The sequence below is a fragment of the Nymphaea colorata genome, chromosome 1 (assembly GCF_008831285.2).
Source record: "Nymphaea colorata isolate Beijing-Zhang1983 chromosome 1, ASM883128v2, whole genome shotgun sequence".
NCBI classification, from domain to species: Eukaryota; Viridiplantae; Streptophyta; class Magnoliopsida; order Nymphaeales; family Nymphaeaceae; genus Nymphaea; species Nymphaea colorata.
Genome location: NC_045138.2, coordinates 431,276 through 448,081, shown reverse-complemented (window position 1 = coordinate 448,081; position 16,806 = coordinate 431,276). Strand labels below are relative to the sequence as shown.

Genomic DNA, 16,806 nt, shown 5'->3' with positions numbered 1-16,806 from the left:
TGCACCGATCTTGGTCATCTGATTTATATCTCAGATAGTACTAACAGAAAGTGTAAAGTTGTGAATCATATGATCATGTTGATGGAAAGTTTGGATTAGTATCCACCAATTTTCATATTTATTAGTATCCAAATTCGAGGAAACACACACAAGTATATAGTAACAAATATCGTTTCTGCATTTTAATGACAAGGTTTTCTCGGGTATAATATGATGAGCGGGTATAATATGATGAGCTTAAACAAAAAAAGAAAAAAAAAATGAACAAAGACGATAATTTTTTTAAAAAAAATAAAAAACTTAAAAATTAGGAAAACAACAAAAGTGAAAAACTAATAAGACAACATTAAAAAATAAGTACATAACGAGCAAGTAAATATAAAATAAATAGAAACAAGCAATTTGACCTTAAGAAAAAACATGAAATCGCCAAGGGCTTTTTTTTTTACCATTTTTGGCTTACCTATTTTTTTTCCTTTTTACCGCATTTTTTGAAAAAAATACATTTTCTGTGGCCATGATATATATACATATATATGAGCAGACATTTTTCATCTATCTTAAGCTTCTTTTACTACGGCATTTCAATGAAATACATCATGTTTTGTGCTATGAGAGGCCAGCAAATTTCTCCATCCAAACCTTCTATATATATATATATACACGCGCGTGCGTGTGTGTACTATGTATACATATTAAACACAAGTCCTTGAATTGGTTTTTTTTTTTCTAAAAGTATCAAGTATTAGATGTATATCATTCTTTAGTTCAGCCCTTAAATTGGCCATATAGATGGGGATCAATATAATCTGTTTGGCTTGTCGAAACCTTTATTGACACATAGCTTAGGGTGATAGGATCAAGTTGCTCTAGTAAATGGACACTGTCCGTGGCAAGTTATCTGTTCTCTTGAGTTTTGACGCGTGAAAAGCGCCAGTGAATATCAGCTCTGGAGCTTACCCAAGCTAGGCTAACTCTGATATCATCTAATCTATGTATAGTAGTGAGTGCATGTTGATCAGGTAAGTAACTTTTTATTGGTTTTGCATGTTTAATTAATAGGTTGTGACAAGCCAGGAGCGGTGTGCCAAGATCCAAGGTTCATTGGTGGGGATGGGATCACCTTCTATTTCCATGGGAAAAAGGATTCAGATTTTTGCCTTTTATCAGACCTTTGCGTTTTATTTTCAAGTACAGGCACACAGTTTCCACAAGTCAAGTACAGGCACACAGTTTCCACCATGATCAAACATAAAGCATTTATGACAATGACTTCTTCAAGTTGAGATGCATTTTTTCTAGTCAATTAAGCTGAAATTATTAACAATTAAAAGAATTGGGTTTGGTTTTGAATTCACGAAGTCCGATCATATAGAGAAAACCAGAATACTATTAATGAAATATCGATTCAGAATGAAGTTTCATGATTGAATCCAAATTCAGTGTTGAGAGATATTAAACTGATGACCATGACCGACCGAACTTTCACTGACCCATCAGTTTACTAATTACGCGATGCCTCTCAGGGCCAGTGTGTTCGACTGAGATCAATAAAAATTGAACCCAATTTACAGATGTTATGTTAATCAGATCTGGATTCGGTTGCTACAAATAAGTACAAATTCCAATTTCATAGAGCCAATTTAAATTGCGTTCAAGTGTGGACCTGACCAAAGTTAATGTTATTTACTAGTTGGGAAGTTGTGGGGTTTTTGCTTTCTATGGTTGGCCCATTCCTCCTCAACTGTCCTTTATTAACTTTTTCTTAGGAACTTTAAATTTTTTTTTTTTTTTTACTAAAGCATTACTAGTGAGTGAACATGACTCTCCCTATTCAAAGTTACCCAACCATTTAATCGAAGCCCTCCATCTGTGACACAAGTAGATGATTAAGAAAAAAAACATGAAGAAAAAAGTGAGAACTAATATTAACAAAGGGAAGAGTTTCTTTGTGGGCATTTGATGTAGTTGGACTGATATCCCCCGCAACTTCTAATGGCCATAAGTATTTTATTGCTGCAAACAGACTATTTTATCAAATGGGTAGAAGTCGTCACACTCAGAAATGTGGAAGGACGTCATATAGCGTCCTTCATTCATAAAAATCTTCTTTGCAAATTTGGAGTCCCTATATAGCATCTGATAACGGGACTCATTTAAAAAATGAAAAGATGAGACAACTGTGCATCAAATACTGCATTGTACATAATTTTTCAGCTCCCTACTACCCCCAAGGTAATGGACAGGTGGAGGCCACCAATAAGATCTTGATTCGCATCCTGGAACAGACAGTATAAATAGAAAGAGACTGGCATGAAAAGATGCATAACGCTCTATGGGCATATCGCACCACTATGAGAACTCCAACAAATGCTACTCCAGCAGAGTTAGTATATGGAACAGAAGTAGTTCTACCATTACTTGTGTTGAAACTCGCTTTGAAATTCGCTTCTCTTATAGAGCTTTCTCTAAATCAATATCAACAGAAAAGGCTAATGCAGCTCGATTTGCTAGATGAAAAGAGGTTAAAAACGGGTAAGCATGTTGAAGCTTATCATCAAAGGGTCGCTAGACAATTTGCAAAGTCAATTATTGAGAGTCAATTCAAAGTGAATGACTTGGTCCTACGATAAGTTGTATACTTCAGCGGACGAATGCGTGGTAAATGGGCACCAAACTGGGAAGGCCCATATGTTGTTAAAGAAGCCTTGCACCGAAATTCCAACCAACTGATCGATGCTGATGGGTGGAACTTGCCGATCCTGTTAATGCCCTTCACCTCAAGAAATTTTATGCCTAGTCCTTTTGTATTCACCTTTCAATCAATGACGAATATTTATATTTTTCACATCCGATCTATCATTCTACCATTCAATCTATATTATTCCCAGTTGTGAAATATGATGATTATACTGGGGCATTTTTTTTTATTATTCAAAGGGGATAAACCCGCTACGTGAGAACAACCCACGCAGGTAAGGGGTCAAATCTGTAATGCAAGCCAAGGCAACCTCTTTCAGGAGGGTTAAACCTGAGTTCAATATTGGCAAACCCATACAGGCAAGAGGTTAAACCTACAATATAAGCTTAAACAACTCATTCAGGTAAGGGGTTAAGCCTGAAACATTTCTTCAAAAATGTTTTGTTTGAAAAATTTGTGGTGCTTATCTTTGTCACTATGCACGGTTAGCACCGGCTCAGTAACAAAGAGGGGCATCTGTAATCACCCTAACTTTTTCAAAAAAAGAATGCGCTCTTTTATTAAAAACCCAAAACCCAATTTTTGGATCTAAATTGGTCCAAAGCCACAGTCCAAATCCAAATCAAACATTTAAGATCCATTTGCCCCTCCTTTTGACAAAGAACCTCATTCTAGAAGACAATTTTAGACTTTTTGGTGGGCAAGACCCTTTTGCCCATTCTTTTGACAAAAGACCTCCTTTTATAGGGTGATTTTAGTCTTTTTGGTGGGCAAGACTCTTTTGCCCCTCTTTTTGACAAAAGACCTCCTTTTAAAGGGTGATTTTATTCTTCTTGAGTGGACAAATACCTAACTCATTTTTTAAAAATATATATATATATTTTTATAAGCCTAATGGTCAATCATTCCCATTTTCAAACCATTTCTTTTTCAAAATAATTCAAAATTATGTGAAATTCGGATGAAAATGGGGTGAAATTCAAAAGAAAAATTAAAATTTTAGGTTTTGAGTCCAAAATCCTCTATAAATACCCCCCACTTCCATCCTCTTGGGCAAGATTGACCATTGGGAGGTTTCTAGTGTATTCTCACTTGAAGACTTAGAATTTCTCTTGAGCTCTCTCTCTCTCCCTCTTTCTCTCCCTCTTTCTCTCTTTATTTTCTTCTCCAACTTGGAGGCATCATCTTGGAGCTTCATTCAAAGAAAATCTTCAAGTGAATGTGTTCATTTTCCTTAGGTCATTTCTCATTAGATGTATGTAATCATCACCTTTCTCATTTCTCTCTTTTTTCTCTTCTCATCTTCATCTCCCCATGGCCAAATGAGATAGCACTCAACCTATTTTTAGAGACAAGAGGCTATGATCAAGTGCACCGGGAGCATGAGAAGACGAAATGATATTTTATGTTATGATTAAATCATGCTCTTTCAAATATTCTTGTTGTTGTTATTCTTTCTCTTCATTAATATAATATTATTATGTTATTCTTTTTTCTTGAACATAGTCTTGTTGTTGTTTTCATTTTCTCTTCTCATATTCATCTCCCTATGGCGAAAGGAGATAGCACTCAACCTCTTTTTAGAAACAAGAGGGTTTGCTCAACTACACAGAGAACATGAGAAGATGAGATGATATTTTATTTTATGATTAAATCATGTTCTTTCAAGTATTCATGTTGTGTTGCTGTTGTTATTTCTCTTCAATAATATGTTATTGCTATTTCTTTTTCTTGAATATAGTCTTGTTATTCTTTTTAGTTTCTCTTCTCATCTTCATCTCCCAATGAAACATTCAACTTCTTTTTAGAGACAAGAGGCTATGCTCAAGTACACCCGGAGCATTGAAAGATGAGATGATCTTTCATTTAATGATCGAATCATGTTTTCTTTTTTATTGAATGTAGCATTGTCTTCTTTTCTTCATTTTTTTCTCATCTTCATCTCATCATGGCCAAAGGAGATAGCACTCAATCTCTTCTTAGAAACAAGAGGCTATGCTCAAGTGCACCAGGAGCATGAAAAGATGAGATGGTAATTCATTTTATAGTTATATCATACCCTTATTCCTAGTTGAATCTTTCTCCCTCTCTCTCTCTCTCTCTTTCATTCCTTGAATATTGTCTATGTATCCCCCATACATAGCGGTTTGGTTTTTCGTTTATATGTGAATATACGATGAGAATGAGAATGTGGTTTGAGGTTCTTCATTTTTATCTTCATATTAATTTTTGATGTTGAGACTTGTCCAACCTGGGGAAACTTTCACGAATATGTACATATTAAAAATGCATTCTCATGTCATTGCGTATAAGTTTCCTTCCTAGTCACCCCATTAGGAACCCTAATGAGTGTCTCATTATATTATGCTTGTTTTCTTTTATACCCAAGAGTGGAAGAAATATATCCCTTGTCATAACTAAGTAATAACATTCTATGTTTATAAATAAATTATAGTTTCCAAAACATTTTCAAAACTAACCTCCTAATAGGACCTTAGGGACTTAGCTTAGACTCTTGCATGAGTCCAAGTTCCCCTTTGGCCCACATTAAACTTGAAGTTGGTAATTTTAAGTTATCCCTTGATTCTTAATCTTTTGAAGGCACATATGTATATACATATTATATACACTACATGCACACATGATGATCCTCCATCTTTCTCTTTCTATGCTTTCACTTTTCATTTTGCAAATTTTCATATATGCATGAATGCATATGTATATGTGCTTTATTTCCTCTCTTTCGAATATTTTATTTCTCTTTTCAAGTTATATATCTCCACTTACGAAATTTCTTATACATACCCTTATATAGGTATGTATGTTTTTTCTTTTCCTCTAAAACCTCTTTTTTTCTCTTCAAATTAATACATTTTTTCTTATTAAGCTTTCATATATGTGATGGTATGTACACATATATGCATGTCTTTATCTATCTCTCTCTCTTTCTTTTCATAAGAGTGTTTTATCTCTTGTATTCTTTTAACATCCTCCTTTCACGAGCTTTCTATTTACCAACTTCATTAAGACCACAAACCAAGTAATGACCCAATATTGAAATCATGCTTGATGGTCTACAATCTATATCCCTTTTCAAAAACTTTTCCTTCTTATATACAATAATTATAACAACAAAATCTTAAATGTATGTTGTAATAGAAATGACTTTAGATGAATGTTGTGGTATGAATGTTTTACATTCTTCCAATCATATAAGATAAATGCATTCATGCATTCTCACCCACTTCATTTTACTTATAATCACAAGCACCCTTCCAAAATCTCTAATTGGGTGGTAACCGAATTAGAACAAAATCTCAAACCTACTTAAAATCTAAAGAGAACACTAAATTAATTTCAAAATGATTTCACAAGATTTTCAAATGATATTTACTAATTCCACTTTTTCCTCAAAACATCTCATATTTTCAAACAACTCTTCAAGAGTCTTTTCAAAAGTTTGAAACATCAAACTTTCAATATTTTCTACACCACATATAGAATGAAAACATGTTTAAGCCAAAATGAAATGCATCAATAATAAACATAGCCCTTGGATTGATTACCCTCAGTAAAGGCATCGAGAATGGTCGATGCTCGTATCGACAGGCGAGTCCCTTTCTTCCCTATTTCAAAACAAAACATCATTTTTCTGGAGCGCTCCAAAACCCAAAATTTTGGGAATGCAAACAAGTGCATCTTGAAAACTGCATCTTTGTGAGGGGCACCAACCAGGACAGCCATGCCCCATCCTCGTAACACAGTGGTATTTAGAAGATGACTAAATACCACTGTGTAATAATGGATTTTTTGGGGACCGAAAGTTATTGCAGAATATGCATTCACAAGCATGTAAATGCAAAGTTTTTGTCCTTTTAAAGAGAGACATCAAGAAAATGCGGATGGTCAATGTAGATCAAGCAATAATATGTCAGTGAAATCACTTACATCATGGACAGATTCAAAAGCTAAGATCCTGGCATCAATGTGTCCTGTGCACTCGCCATTCCTGTCAACACCTCCATTTGTCAACTCAGCAATCACCTGCAAGCAACCGTTAATTCTTAATCAAAATTTACTGTCCACTTTGAACCTAAGAAATACATCCTTAATTTGTTAAAACAAAGGATGCATGCCATAGGAAAGCAAAGAACTGGCATATCTGGAATCTAACCTGTTGAATAGGTCTGTCATAGTCTTTGGGGTTCAAAAACTCTGTGCAACCAAATTTCTTTGCTGAAAACAAAGAAAAATAAGAAAGGGTCAGTGATATACACCTTGAAATCACCACAAAACGATCTATTACATTAATGTCATTGTTTACCTTCCTGTTGGGGTTCAGATCAATCCCAATAATCCTTGATGCACCTGAAACTCTTGCACCTTCACAACCCTAATAGAATGCATCATAAAGGTATTCATAAAACAGCCACCGATTCAGAAGAGAAAGAAAACTTACAGCAAGGCCCACAGCACCCAATCCGAAAACTGCTACCGATTGACCTCTTTTTTGGTTTAGCAACATTCACAGTAGCACCAAATCCTGAAAACACGTTTCAAACAAGTATTGATCACTGCAGAAAACCAGCATGTCTTGAGCAAGATTGAGAAAGAATTTAGAAGATGGGAGGGGTCAGATGTTCTTGTTACCTGTTGAAATTCCACAGCTAACGACACAAATCTTGTCAGGAGGTGCCTCTGGGTTAACTTTTGCAAGACAACCCACGTGCACAACTGTGTACTCACTGAAAATGGAGGTACCCACAAAGTGGTAGATGGGTTGCCCCTTAATGGAGAACCTTGCTTTCCCATCAGCAAGCATCACTCCCCTGTCTGTGTTGATCCTAAGGAGATCACACATGTTTCTCTTCTGATTTGCAGTGAGCACATTCCCCACATTCACCGGTGAAGACATGGAGAACATGATTACCAGGCTTTAGCTCTGTCACACCTTCACCAACACTCTCGACAATCCTGGTAAATCCAGGTCTTGCTTTAAAGGCAACACACAATGGAGAAAAAGAAGGGGTGGAAGACCATAAAACAAGAGAAGACATGGCAAATACCAAACCAGAACAAGCGACTTTGTGGAGATTAGGCATATCAAAGAAGCACCAGAAAGTAAGATCTTCAAGGGAGTTTCTTTTTATTTTTTATGAGAAGGGCCATCTTTGCGAATGAAAAAACTGCAGAGACTGCGGATGGAAGATCATTTGGGTTTAATTAAAGAACGTTACTGCCTTTCCCTTGATCTTGGATAATGGATGTATTAATCAAGAGAGCGAGAACCAGCAATGCAGGGAAGAAGAAAACCATCATGGGCATTTGAAAGATCAAATTTGAAAAACATTGTTTTTTCTTAGAAAGATCGCAGTAACCTTATAAAAACAAGAAACACCATGCAGTCAATGACACAGAGACACACCTGGAATCAACAAAAGAAAAATATAAAACTAGTAAAGAATAAGGGAAAAAACTCACCCTCCGGCCTCGTGTCCAAGGATCCTAGGAACAAAGGCTTCTGGGTCTGCATTGCAGAAATTCAGAAAAGGAAAAAGAAATCAGTCAAAGGAACCGACCGCGAGTGAAGCATACTGTCTATCATGTTTCCTTCCATTTCTAACCGTACAACTTCTAAAGAAGGTCAAGATTTAGACATGGAAGAAGAAAGAATCAGTGGATAAGGTGTTAAAAACTACCTTGCAGTCCCAGAAGAAAACGTCAGTGTGACATAGAGAGGTAAAGAGGATCTTCACTCTGACTTCCATGGCCTGAGGCGGAGCAACCTCCACCTCTTCCATCACCAACGGCTTGCCTGCCTCCCATGCAACAGCAGCTAACACCAACACAAGCAGACAGACATATCAGATGAAAGTGTCTCAACAAAAGAAAGGAAGAACTACCATCTAAACAAAGGTTCCGCTCATTCTGATCTCGATCACCTCCATTAAAATATAATCTAAAAGAACCCCAAAACCTTGCAGCAAACTTCGCCGCATATCCACGGGAGGGAAATCTTCAAACGTCAAAACAGACCAACATTAAAATCCTTTTCTTCTTTCTAAAACCGCACAAAAGGAACTAGAAAACTAATGATAATCCAACATCTATCAGACCAAAACCTTGAAAATCCACAAAGTAACCAACAAGATTTTTTTCAATCAGACTGTCTATACCTTTGCATCGGATCACCTGACCAGCAGTAGCCATTTCGCTTCAACAGAGACGAACAAGGTAAAAATCTGTATTTCCCGAACAATCCGAATCACTTCGATGTCCAGAGTGTAGGAGCTCAGAGTTATTTTTAACTTTAGCATAGGGGGCTTTAACGGAGAGACTAATGGCGCTTGTTTTTTGGGGAGGAAGCACGCGTCAATACCGCTTTGCGTGTCTCACTTCGGCTTCCTCTTCATTGGTTTTCCCTGGAGAGTTTTGTTTTTCCCTTTTTCGCTCAAAGATCCAATGGCGCCTCAGATTAGAGTCATTAGACAGCATACCGCTCGTGGTTTTGCTGGTTTTTGAATTTCCTTTCATCTTCCGAGAGGGAGGAAGATATTTTTGATATTTACTGGTAGTTTAAGAGCGTCTTGCAAGTTACGATGATTCTGCCATTTTTTCTTGAGTCTATCCATCATTCCATGGTCGGATTGTACCAACATAACAAGTGACAACAATAGAAATATGATTATCTTTTCTAATCTTGTTAGTGTAAGAAGATACGTTAAAAACTACTATACGGGCAGATGGGTATTCGAACGAAATGACATTAATGACTTCAAAACTATTCAGGCGTTCTTGAGAGAATTGATGTTCACGAATTTAGTTTTTATAAAGTCAAGGAAATGTTTGATTTTTTCAAGAAAATTCTCAACGGGCACTGTGCCACACCAACGATCATAGGAATTGTAACTCAAATCCTTTTCAACTTTCCTCCTAATGAACTAGGACCCTTCGAGATAGTCGGCAGATTTGAATGAATGGGGTGGTTAGAGATTTGAATGAATGGAGTGGTTAGCACGCTAACTTCAATTCGTTCGGCTGATTTAAGGTTGCCCCTATTATTTTCTGCAAATATAATAACATTTTGTATATTTAATTAACGTTTATATTTTTTTATATGTATTTCAAAAAAGGAATATATTTTCAATATTTTTATCTAGTTCACAACCGATTCAAAGAACCGATGAATCGGCCCATTCAATAAGGAACCGATTTTTTTCAATATTGGTGTGGGGCAATTCATTGGATGAGCTCTAACCAGAGACAAAAATAAGTTACAATTTGTTTCGCTGGAAAGTGATTAAATTAGTGAAACACGAGCATTTGAATCTCAGATTTGACGTTATTTGAGATTATAAGGAATTCCAAATCCGATGATTTGAGGTCATGTTTTGTTTGGCTGCAAAGTGTTTAAATCTATGATCTTTGGACCTGAGATTTGACGTGATTTGAGACAATAACGAATTTCAAATCGGATGATTCGAGGTCATATGAAGTTTTGGCTACATACTGAGGATTTGAAATTTTTTTATATAATGGTGAAATGCGATGTTGATGTACGCTTTGGATCCCATATAAAAGAAATTTTATAACCCTAAAGAAACAGAAGCTTCTCTTTTAAGACTTGAAGATTTTTTTTTAATTTTAAGTTAAGCCACAATTTATCCACTTTTATATTAAAAATATAAATCGATTGAATATATATAGTTTTGATATTCTAATAGACTTATCACGCAGTCAAGGTGATACCCTTTTATGTGTGTCTGTGCAATGGTTCAACGGGGTCGATGTCGATCCATATATATATATATATATATATATATATATATATGTATATATATATATATAGTGATTGGTAGGTATAAGACCATTTCGGTAAGGGATAAAAACGACCTTTTAAATTTATGTTAAAAACCATTTTAAACAAAATATGAACTTTTTAATGAATTGTAGACACTAATTTAATACAAATCATGTTTTCGTTCAAGTCATTTTTGTAAGAAAAATTGATTTTTGTACTACCAAAATTTTGATGTGATAAGAATTGATCATTTTTTCACTATTAAAAAAATATTAGTTAAGTAAAAAAATGACTAACTTAATATATGTGTCTCCCCTAAATACTTTTAAGATTATATCTGTAATGTTAGATTTCAAAAAAAATATTTTAATAATTAGTTTCAATAGGTCAAGTTTTTGTTTCTTATCCAAATGGATTGGTTTTTGCATTTTACCAACTTTTTATATATATATATATATATATATATATATATATATAAAGTGAGTGAACGGTGATTTTGACTATCCAAAGTTACTCAATCATCTAACGAACATTATCCATCAAACCAAGATGGACTGTCCATCTAATGCAGATGGATGATTAAGAAAAAAAAAACATGAATAAAAAAATGAGAACTAATATTAAATGACAAAAACACTCATCACATTGTTCTCCTTGTTTTTCTCTTAACTGTTCATCATGATGAATCAGACGGCTTTAATTAGATGACTGTATGACTCTAATAATCCAGTGTCACCATTCAATTATCTTATTTATATATATATATATATATATATATATATATATATATATATATATATATATATATATATATATATATATATATATATATATATATAATAAGTTCAATTCTGTCAAGAATTGATTTGCCCACTTTGGTATCTAGTGAAAAAAGTCCAAGTTTTGATCGAGATTGGAATTTGGAGTCGGGAAAGCATTGGTGAAGCCAAAAATTAAAGTTTCTAAATTTTGACACACGACGAAATATCATTTTTTAAAATTTTTATATAACAAGTAAATTTTATTAAATTTTACATATAAATTTAAAAAAAAAAATGATGCGGGGCCAGTGCCCATGCCCCCCTTGACTCCTGGGTGTAAGACTTTCTTGCCGATTTTGATAGTTGTCCAAATCCAAACAAGTCAAACTTGATCCATAGTTGTATAGTTACATGTGTGGGTTTAATTCCAAGTCAAATTAGACAAATTCAAAGTTAATTAGACTTTGCAACAGGTCCATATTTGGTCAGGACCCTATCCCCTTACTTGGACCTATATTTGGGTTTACATTCAAATTCTCATAAAAAAGTTAAGCAGATGTAGTTCTCTAGCCAGTGCCAACTCTAGTATCAAGGAGTATAGTGTAGCCAACCGGGGTAAGGATATGTGATTAGGCATGTCTATAGTTCGACTCTCATAGACACTATATTTGTGTATCGAAATTGGTGGAGCACCGACCCTAGGTTGAAAGGTACGTTGTTGTCATTATTGATACTTCATCAGGGGTGGAGGTAAAAATTTTTCTTGAAGGGGGCAGAATTAAAGCTTTTAAATTTTAACTAAGACACAAATATCATTTTTCAAAACCTTTATATAAACAAGTAAAATTTTCTACAATTTACATGTAATTTTTTTTTTAAAAAAAATTTTGAGGTGGGACCAGGGCCCTCGCGTACCCTACCTTCGCTATGCCGCTGCTCACCGCGGTGAGTCATAATCTTCTTGCCAAATAACGGAACAGTAACACTTTAAATTGCAATTTTTGAGTTGGCCAATATGTAAACATAAGGAGCTATTTATATGAAATAAACATTTATGTGAGAAAGGTTTATGCAATTATCTGCTATGTGAAACCAATTATATGCATAAGAAAAAGCAAACAACTATATATTAAGCAAAAATTTAACATATATCTGAACTCACATTCTAGCCACTATAGATATATCCCGTGACTCTTTAAATTGACAGTTAGTGGAGCAGCGGATCCGGATTTTATTGTACGGACATGAAATTTTCAAAAATTTAGTTTTGTAGATCTGGATCTTGCTGCATTGAACTTTACGCTTTAAATAGGTACAAGGGTCTGGACAAAATAACAAAAAAATGATTCGATAACATTGGTCTTAAGTTAATTATTTTTTGAATTTGATCTTACCTTTGTAAGACATAAAATTGAACAGCTCATATAACATCAAAATTTTAATTATGGAGTAATCCAAATTTTTGGTAAAGAAAACCATGTTTTACATCAAATTAGTTTTTTATAAACATATTAGGATGTTTTTATTTTGTTTAAAATACTTTTTAAGCAAAAAATTTAAAGTGTCTCATTTTTATCTCTGATCTATAGGTCTGGTTTCTACCAATTTTTTATATATATATATATGTGTGTGTGTGTGTGTGTGTGAGAGAGAGAGAGAGAGAGATTGGTAGAAACCAGGCCTATGGGTCAGAGACATGTCAAACCCTTTAAACATGATATTTAAAGTTTTTTTTTTTTAAATCTAACCTAGCCAATATGATATTGAGGATATGTTGATGCAAAATATATATTAAGTGGATCATTTTTTAAGTTTTTATAGTTAGAAAAAATGAATGGCTCCCATACTATCAACATTTTGATGATAGAAAAATCAACATTTTTGATGAAAGCAACTTGTTTCAAAGCATGTTCTATATAAAGAATTTTTATAAATATACAAAGATTTTTATAGTTTATTTAAAATAATTTTTAGCAAAAAGATAAAAAGTTCTAGTTTTCGTCTGTAACTTAATTGCCTTTCTTTCTCTCTCTTTCTCTCTCTTTATATATATATATATATATATATATATCCAATTATGGGATTTTTTGTTTTTAAGATTTTAGTTTTCCCTTATAGAGGAAGTGTCTTGTATTTATTCCAATAATTGTATTTTAGTTATTTCTAAATCATAACACATCATCCCTTTAGAGTCATAACATATAACCGAACTAACTTCTTAAAATTACAAATATATAATAAAAATAAAAATATCTACAGATAGAAAGAGTGCAAAGTATACAGAACCCATTTGAGGTGCCTTACTCACTGTCAGTGTTTATGTTCTTTTTTTTTTCTCTTATGATGATTCATGGATTTAAAGTGTCACTCTCCCATCATCTGATCTTGAATTCATGATTTTTAACATGTAGCGTCGATTTTAGATCCACATTAATGAGATCCTCCGAACCTTTTAGATCCCTTATCAAGGAAGCACACTAGGTGAAGTCCACCAATTAAATAATCAAGTGACGGATTTCAAATCCATGCCACATCTAAAAACAATCATGGAAATGCGGTTTGAAAGGGGAAGGAGTTGGCACCGTAGATCTGCAAATTTGAAATCCTCAGTTATTAGAGATTATCATATACCTTAGATACAGATCAAGTTTGGATTTACATACCAGTTGGAATTAGTTCCCTTATGCCGTCTCTAATCTGAATTTGAGTTTTGATGAATTGGCAATATATATATATATATATATATATATACCCACTTTATAAGTTCTCAAAAGTTTTGAATATCACTTGGTTTGGAAGACAAGGCACTTTAGATTTGTTTCTACATGATCGTCAAAGTGGGTCGAGACCGACAAAAAAGTTTGTATTATTTTATGAGGGAAAGCATACAATGTGTTTGAGTCTACTCCATATTGTTGCGTATTTGAGATAATTCATCGAAAAAATTTATCTTTTTTTGGATGAGTAAGGAGAGTATTTTATCCTACCACCCAATTAGAGGGCCGAGACTCCCATCTTTCCCTTTATCCCTTGAAGTATCATATTTGCTTTCGGTGTTTTAGAGTGATGTCTCTACTATGTTTCAACTTACATATTAGTACTCCATCACGATACTAGAAATTGACATTTTGAGGAGTCAAAACAGAGAATGTAGGACAGAATACCAAAATAATTTCGTTTATATACTGTTCATATTGGCAGCTTGTGTATGCAATATGAACCCATAGCTGGTCGGCAGCTGGTCACTTGTTAAAGTGACATGAGCACTAGACCCTTTATGCCAATGAGGTGGAGTGCTGTGCTAAGTGGTCGAAAACATGGGTTACAATGTAGTGGTAGAGCCACATATAGTTAGCGGTGGGCAGTTGCCACACTAGCCTTGTTTTTTTTTTTTTGGCATTGATACATCTCATTTTTGCACACTAATATATAAATGTGCTCCTAAAGATTTGAGTGCCTAAATTTCATGGCTTGAACTCGGCTTGCGTGCCTAAATATCTGTAATTTTTTTTTTAATTTCTTTTAACCGTCCAAAGTGTTAGACCAATGACTCTAAGTAGACCGCTTAGTGACTTTGAAAAACCAAAGTCACCATTATATATATATATATATATATATATATATATATATATATTAGTCACCATTAGTGACTTTGAGAAACCAAAGTCACCATTATTTTATATATATATATATATATATATATATATATATTATAGTGTGTGTGTGAAATTGATTGGTAATGATGACCCATAAGGCATCATATTGGTTATTCATTTTTTCAAGATGGAATAATAAAAAAAAATCAAACAGAAAAAGTTGTCAGTTAATGCTATATGACTAAAATAAATATTTTATTTCTCTTTTTTCGTTAATTTTCTTTTAAGCTTCCACCTTGAAGATATATATATATATATATATATATATATATATATATATATATATATATATATATATATATATATATATATATATATATATATATATATATATATATATGTGTGTGTAGTCTATCACTAGAAGCATTATAAATTTCCGAATGTTGCCCCTATAATAATGGTATTTAATCTACTGATTTTTTATATTTAATATATATTACTTTTTGTGTGTGCATCATAACGTTTGAGTTGTTTTTCACAAACATAATTATATAAATAAGTAAAAGGCATGAAATATATTGTTAAAAAGTTAAAATTGTGATGTATGAATCAAATTATAATACTTGGGAAAGCTTAAATCAATCCTTTTTAAAATTTTATAAAATCTAGTTTATACATTGATCGGAGGATTTTCTTATATTAATATTTTTTTGAAAGGTGTTATCATGATAGTATTAAGGAGTATAGAGTTAGGTTGATCCTTAGAGGGTTACTAGTTGGTAGCTAATGTGGTAGAGTTTTCACCCTTTTTTTTCTCTCTCTGTCTTTCTCGTTTTCACCATGAAGGTTACTAGTTGGTAGCTAATGTGGTAGAGTTTTCACCCTTTTTTCGTTCAAAAACTCACAGTAAGTGTTGCTTCTATCATATATATGTATTGTGAAGGCACATGTCTACCTCGTGCTTTGCATTTGCTGGAGGATGTCTTCTTTTGATTACCCTGTCTCTCCCCTCCTCCTCTTACTTTCGTTATTGTCATTATTACTTTTCTTTATAATTTTTTTGTCCTTACTTTGTTTGCTATTTTTTTTTCATGTCCCTTTTTTGTTGATTGGTGATGCTGACACAGCAAAAAAAAATTTTCATGAACAAAGTCAAATTAAAGTTTTTAAATTTTAACACGGGTCAAAATATCATTTTTTTCAAAATTATTTAAGACAAGTGCTTATATATATTTAAAAATATTAAGTGCCGCCAGGGCCCATGCGGAACCCCCCTTTCGCCCATGAGGCCTGGTCTCTAGAGTTTTGTTGTTTGTAAATTTCTTTGTCAGTTCTTTCTCTCTCTTTCTAGCTATTTTGGGCACCATAATGAAAATTAAGCATCATAATTGAGATCGTTGTCGAAAATTATATGCATCGTGTTGTTAGCAATTTCAAGATAGCATAAAAAAGGATGATTAAAACCATCGCGTTGGTAGCAATTTCAACATAACATAAAAAAGGATGATCAAAACTGTAGAGCACCTTAGAGATTGTGATTAATTCATTTGACCTTCTTTGTTCTATGTGTTATGAATTATCAACGTGATTTTGTCTTAAGCTAATTAATTTTATATTATTTAGTGAGTTGGTCAGATTTTATACTAAAAAATTTCCGATTTTTTTCGGAAATATCATGAAAGTTGAAAAAACTGTCATTGAAACACATTTTTAATTTCTGTGTCTGGAATCTGCCGATGAAGCCAATGGTTAAAAAAACTCAAATAAATTAATGTGATGTGTAGGATTTATTAAATAAAAAAAGTTTTAAAACAAGATAAAAGATCACGTCGATAGCTCACAAGTTTTAAAAATAATATAAAAGACCTTCAGTGTTCAAAGTAGCAAATTAGATTTGAATCGGATCCATGTAGAACTAATACAAAATTTCAATTCCTCTTTGGGTGG

The 16,806-nt window shown here is 33.4% G+C and overlaps 1 pseudogene; it reads right to left on the bottom strand.

The window, feature by feature from the left end:
- Positions 1–6,677: 6,677 nt before the first annotated feature.
- On the bottom strand, positions 6,678–9,107 carry LOC116260738 (alcohol dehydrogenase 2-like; annotated as a pseudogene).
- Positions 9,108–16,806: the final 7,699 nt, after the last annotated feature.